The sequence below is a fragment of the Macrotis lagotis genome, chromosome 3, assembly GCF_037893015.1.
Source record: "Macrotis lagotis isolate mMagLag1 chromosome 3, bilby.v1.9.chrom.fasta, whole genome shotgun sequence".
NCBI classification, from domain to species: Eukaryota; Metazoa; Chordata; class Mammalia; order Peramelemorphia; family Peramelidae; genus Macrotis; species Macrotis lagotis.
In genome coordinates, this window is record NC_133660.1 from 298,103,007 (window position 1) to 298,109,794 (window position 6,788).

At 30.5% G+C, this 6,788-nt stretch overlaps 1 pseudogene; it reads left to right on the forward strand.

The window, feature by feature from the left end:
* The first annotated feature begins 270 nt into the window (after positions 1 to 270).
* On the forward strand, positions 271 to 1,198 carry LOC141519581 (olfactory receptor 10AG1-like; annotated as a pseudogene).
* The last annotated feature ends 5,590 nt before the right edge of the window (positions 1,199 to 6,788 follow it).

Genomic DNA, 6,788 nt, shown 5'->3' on the forward strand with positions numbered 1-6,788 from the left:
TTCCTACAAATTGAAAGTATATTCAGATTATTAGACATAATTATTAGTAATGAACCTTAAGACATAGAATAAAAATTGCTATTGCTGGATAAGTATTTGATGTTGATACCATAGAAGATCATAAATTCAAATAACCTAGGGAATAAAAGATCAGATAAACAATATCACTTAAGAATAACTTAACTGAACATCCTCATTTTACAGAATAGGAAGCAGTCCTTCCATTCTGACGTGAATTTTCTGGACTCAGTATTTCCAGAGAAGGAATCCATGGAAATAAAGACAGAAAGAAATTTCAGCCATTTGAATGAATTTATACTTTTAGGGTTCTCTGATTTACCAAATCTCCAAGATATTCTTTTTGATATTTTCTTAGTTGTTTATATAAATATTCTGATTGGAAATGGTCTCATTATTATAATTACAATATCTGATGCAGCTCTCCAAACACCCATGTATTTTTTTCTTGGCAATTTTGCTTTCCTGCAAATCTGCTACACATCTGCTATTCTTCCTAGAATGCTGTCAGACCTTTGGACTCGGAACAAAAATATTTCTTTGATGACCTGTGCTGCTCAACTTTGCTTGTTTTTTGTTATGGCATTCACTGAGACTATTCTTATTGCAGTGATGGCATATGACCGCTATGTGGCCATCTGTAAGCCACTCTATTATACTCTTATTATGAACCACAAGATGTGTATTCAGCTAGTGATTGCCTCCTGGATAAGTGGGGTGCCCATTGTAATAGGGAAGACATACCAGGTATATTCATTACCTTTCTGTAATTCTAATGTACTTAATCACATTTACTGTGACATGTCATCACTAACGATGTTGTTTTGTGGAGACACATTTTGGAATGAAGTCTCAGTCTATGCAGATACTGTTTTATTTGGCTTTTTTTCCCTTTCTGTTGATACTTTACTCCTATACTAGAATCTTCATTTCCATTCACAAGCTTCCAAAAGAAATAGGAAGATCAAAAGCTTTTTCTACTTGCTCCTCCCATCCCATAGTTAAGGGTTTATTTTATGGATCTGGTATTATTGCATATTTACAACCCAAGAGCAGTTACATATCAGGAATAGAAAAAATTATTTCTCTTTTCTACACAAGTTTAACTCCTTTGTTTAATCCCCTGATTTACAGCCGTAGGTACAAGGATGTCATAATGGCAATGAAAAAATTACTTTAAAAAATCATAGACCATGAAAGAATAAGATAAAATTACATATTAATATTTTTATCTCCTAGTTTCACAATTCCTCCATTAATATGGTTTCTGTTTAATTATGTCTCCCTTTGAAATTATCATTTTCACCTTCTCATTTCTTGGAGATATCTTTTATCATTCCAGGCATGATTACAATAGTTTTATATGTCATTAAAGAGTAAAATAATTCAATGTTTCAAATACTAATAATAAGAGAGTATTTTTCCTATGAAATTAAGATGTCAAACTGAGAAAAATCATTTAAATATATTAAACAAACATCATGGGTTATACAAAAAATGTGCAGAAAATAAGTTATTTGGGAACTTTACCTTAACATTGTCATGAAGAATGTTCAGATTTTACTTTTTTTCCTTAGAGGGGATCTGTGAATTGTCTTTGTTCTTGATAGTCAGCATTAAGGACCCCATTTTATACCATATTTCCTTTTTATAATAAAGATGTTATACATCATGAGTTTTCACCTGATATATGATTTGCCATAGTACTAAATTCCTTGTCCTGAATTTTGGTAGCTTTTTGAGTTTAATTTGTTAAAAATATTGTGTATTTTTTTTCTCATGATTCTCCATTCCTTGCTTTGGATTATTACACAACTTATTCCAATGTTCCAGATGTTCTATATCATCTTCCTTAAAAATAGATCTAACATCCCAATGCATTCAGAATCCACAAAATTTTAGTCATCCTTCATGTAATGGACGTTTACTTTCTTTTCTCTTTCTTTCTCCTTTATATATTTAGATGATATATCGGACCGTATCACACAACTACTCTCTATTTCAGGATTTCCCCATTGCCTCTCACACAAGTGATTGCTCTTATTATTAGAATTGATGTTTAGTTTTTCACAACCTCATTACATCTGAAATTTAAAAATTGTTAACCTGTTATTCACTATCACTTACTAAATATTCCTCGCAAACTGGCATATTTATTTTTCATGATTTTTCATGGCTTCTACTTTTTGTCTTTGCATATACTGTCTTCCTGTCTAAAATTTTATCTCTCCTCAATTCAAACTTTTGAACTCTCGAAATTCTTTCAAGAATCTATTCATATAATTTCCTTTTTTAAATTATTCCATTATTCTTCAAGTAATTGTCTACACTACAAATTGAGATAAATTAACTTGAGCATAGATTAATCAGTGATTATGTCACATCTCCCCTTAAGATTTCTGACTGCATAGTTCAAAGTTATAAAAGGCTAATGTCATTAATATATGTGCATTTTTTATCCTTTATTATTTAGTCTTATTGCTTCTCAATATTCTGTTTTGTTCAGACAAACATAATCAAAAGCAGTTGGTCATGAAAGCAGGGAGCCAGACCAAATTAATTATAAGATTAGTAGAGTCAGGGAATGGAAAATAGGCATTTTGGGGAAATCCATTCCCGATTTTAATCAAAGCTGAGATTCACACTTCAAAAAACCATGATAGGGATACTAGATTGTTTTTGGAAAACTATATGTAAGTAACTGCTAAGAGAAACATTGGAGAACTTTGTTTGCTTTGAAAGTAGCTAATATAGAACAGCTAATTCTAGATACCTGAATCTGAGAATTTCATGATCTATGATGTTTATAATATATTGTTATTAAGCAGTCAGCATAAAGGAAACAATAGACTTAAAGTTTATATGGGACATCCATATACATACATATGAATAATTTTTCTTTTTTGATATCCTCCAATTATAGAAAGGCAAGATAACTTGGCCTATTGGATCTGTTACTCTAAGTTAGAGGTATAAGGATTCTTTGGAAGAAAGTAAGGAATAATCATCACTATTGAACCTGACCTTGGGTCCGATGACTTTGTGTAAAATCTTTCCTTGTAGGCATATAAGAAATGCTATCTAATTCTAGAGAGAGGTGATGAAGTCTGAGTGCAGATTAAAGTATACATTTTTTTAAAAAAATTTCTTTTCTGTATTCATACATTTTCCTTTGTAATATGACTAATATGTACCCATATTTTGCATGAATTCACATGTCTAAGCTGTATCATAATTTTTGTTTTCTCAGGTGAAAGGTGGGAGGGAAAGTACTGGAAGCTATTTCTTAATTTTTTTTTTAATTTATCTCCAAAAATTTTACAGGTAATTGGGAAAAATTAAAAATAAGAAATATAATCTGCATGTTTTTAACATCCTGCCTTATAATTTATGTGGTACATAGATATTTCATTAAACTGAGCCTAATAATTTTTCAATATTACCTCTAAAGTATGTGCTAGTCCTATGTCTGTGATTCAATGAGCCAATGCAATATTGCATAGCAGTGAGAAGGTGAAGTTTTCTGAATTTGAAGAGGCTCAGTTCCTACATTCTAATCTAATAACATTGCTATTTCAATAAATGAATTAAAATTATTTTCTTGTGCATTGTCAAAATTTCCTACACTAGAGGTCTATTATATATATATATATATATATATATATATATATATATACATACATATTGAATTATAATGAGACTTTTACCATGCACACCATTCTGACTTGTTTGCAGTTCATACAATAATAGAATATTAGATTTAGAACTAGAAGGAATCTCAGAGATTACCTAGTGCAAATCAGTTTTTTAATTGAGGAATCAGTGATTCAAAGAAGTAATAACTTTCTCAATTCACACAGGTAATAAATACAGAATTTAATTTAATTTGGTAATTTATATTCAGGTCTGAATGCTAGTTCTTCACTGCTTTCAAAAATGAACACTTCTTTTTGTAATTAATATACATATTTGTTTATTATTCAAGATTCTTAAAATTGCAAGTACTAGATTCCTTTTGTAACTTGACTTTTAAAAATATAATAAGAGACATTGTAAACAGTTGATTTTAAAATTTTTAAAGTTTTAAAAACTTCTATGCTATTCTATATGTCTTTTTTTTGGCTTCTTCCAATTTTTTTTCAGTACATGATTAATATTGAAATATTGTAAGCACAATATTTAGCGGTAAATTTTTTTTCAAATTTTCTTTTCAAAAACAACAATAAACACATTTTATCAAGTCTGCTTTCTTTGTCTGTGATCAATTAATAATAAATAGAAATTATAGTATAAATTGAATCTTACTTATTTTTAAATTTTCTAAGCTTATCTATGGAAATTTGTTCATTTCTTGCATTTCCTTTTACATCACTAAACTGCTAAATTTTTCTTTGGATATTTAAAGTATTTGTTGAATAATACATTTTTTTTTTAGGTTTTTGCAAGGCAAACGGGGTTAAGTGGCTTGCCCAAGTCTACACAGCTAGGTAATTATTAAGTGTCTGAGAAAGTATTTGAACCCAGGTACTCCTGACTCCAGGGCCGGTGCTTCATCCACTACGCCACCTAGCCGCCCCAATAATACATATTTTAATAAACATAAAGGAGTTTCCACCCTTCCTTCTTTCCAGGAATTATTGGTAATGCATTTCTTTGTCTTTAGTGGAGATTAGTCCTTTGGGTGCTATTCCTATATGCCATTCACTACTCTTAAATTTCAAGTAATGGGAAAATTGAAGCACTATTAATTTTTTTCAAAGATGGTACATTTTCAGAAAAAAAAACAGGGCCTAAAAAAGTTTTTTGGCTTATTTTGAAAGGTTCCAGAAGTAATATACCTACAAATGTATCACTAATCTGTTATAGTTTCTTTGCTATTGTGTGATGAACCCAAACTGCTTTTATTTTTCTTTTGTGTTGAGTTGCTTGTCATCATTAAATCCTTTTTTTTCTCATCTAGACTCACTTCATTTCTTATGCTTTTGCTTAGTCATTGCTACCACCAGCCCAGATTATCTTCTTTGGAGAAATCTTTAGGGAGATATTTATTTGTACCTATGATTTCAGAAGGCTAAGGGACACCTCCTTCAATGATAGACAAAAGTAATTGTTCAGATGTCTGGAGTCACTGATAAGTATTATTTTTCCCAATTTCATATGAAAGTTACATATCTGAAAAGGACTTCCATTTCTAATTCTCAATTATATATGCATTAATTATATATGCAGCATATTATGATTTCTTTAATGTGAACATGCTATTTGAATGCAATTTTCTCTCATGTCCTCCAAAATGTTAATGAATGCTTAAACTAAAACAATTCATAAATCACATTGTGAATTCTCCAATGGAGATTCATTGACTAAAATTTCACTCAATAGGTGATTTTACTATCTGACTCTAATGCTCACATAAAGAGATATGCCTTATAAATGCCTTAGTAAGAAATTGATACAATATTCAAGCCTATATGAAGGATAATCAAATTTTACTTTGGTTGATACTTACAGAGCATAATATGCATGCTTTTAAACAGGGGATTGATTTTACCTATCCCTAACATTACATTTAGTATAAAGAGAAATCATAAAATCATTCCATAAAATTCACCTGACAATTCAATCATTGTATTATTCTGTTCTCTCATCCATTGCTTCTGTCACAATACTTCACTGACCTTTAAATATATTGGAGCATCTTCTTATGAGTGAGGGAAGAGAATCATGATTCATGATATTTTCTATCACAGAGATGAAATATAACTATTAAATTTTAGTGAGTATTAATGATAAGGGATTGAGTAGGATTACTCAGTGGTCCCATTATTTGATTTTATTCCAATCATATGCAAACATAGATTTCAACATTTATCCTTTTACAAGCTTTTGTGTTCCTCACCTTTCCCACCACCCAACCCTTCCTCCCTTTTCTTCATGGAGAGGGTCAATTTGATATATGTTGTGCAAGTACTATGGTGCTTACAATATTTCCATATTAGTCATGTATGAAAGAAAAATTAGAACCAAGCCAAAAAAAAATAAATGTAGAAAAGCACAAAAGTTTTTTTAAAAAGTGAACATAATATGCTTTCCTCTGCCAACTGGCTCCATAGTGTGTTCTCTGGAATATTCCATATCAAGTCTCACAGAATTGTCCTTGATCACTGAACTGATGAGAACTGAGTCCATCAAAGTTGACCATTTCACAATGTTGCTGTTAATGTGCACAATGTTCCCCTGAGTTATCTCACATTGATCAGTTTCAGTAGTTGCAAGTCTTTTCAGTTTTTTCTATTCTACGGTCACAATGATTTCTCATAAAACTATAATATTCCATTCCATTCATATTGCATAACTTGCTGAGTCATTCCCCAGTTGATGGTCATTCCCTAGATTTTCAATTCTTGGCTACTTTAAAAAGAGAAGCTATAAATATTCATGTATGTGTGAGTCTTTTCCCCCTTTTTATGATCCTTTTAGAATATAGAACTGGTAGTCACATTGCTGGGTAAAATAGCATGCCCAGTTGGATTGCCCTATTGTAATTGTTCCAAACAGTATTCCAAAATAGTTGGATCAGTTCATAACGCCACCAAAAATGCATTTGTATTCCTGGTTTCACATGACCACTCCAATAATAATAATTTTCCATTTTTGTCATTGTAGCCAATGTGATGTTAGCAGTATTTTCATTTCTCTAATAACAATTTTTGCACTATATATATATATATATATATATATATATATATATAATTTCTTCATCTGTCAAC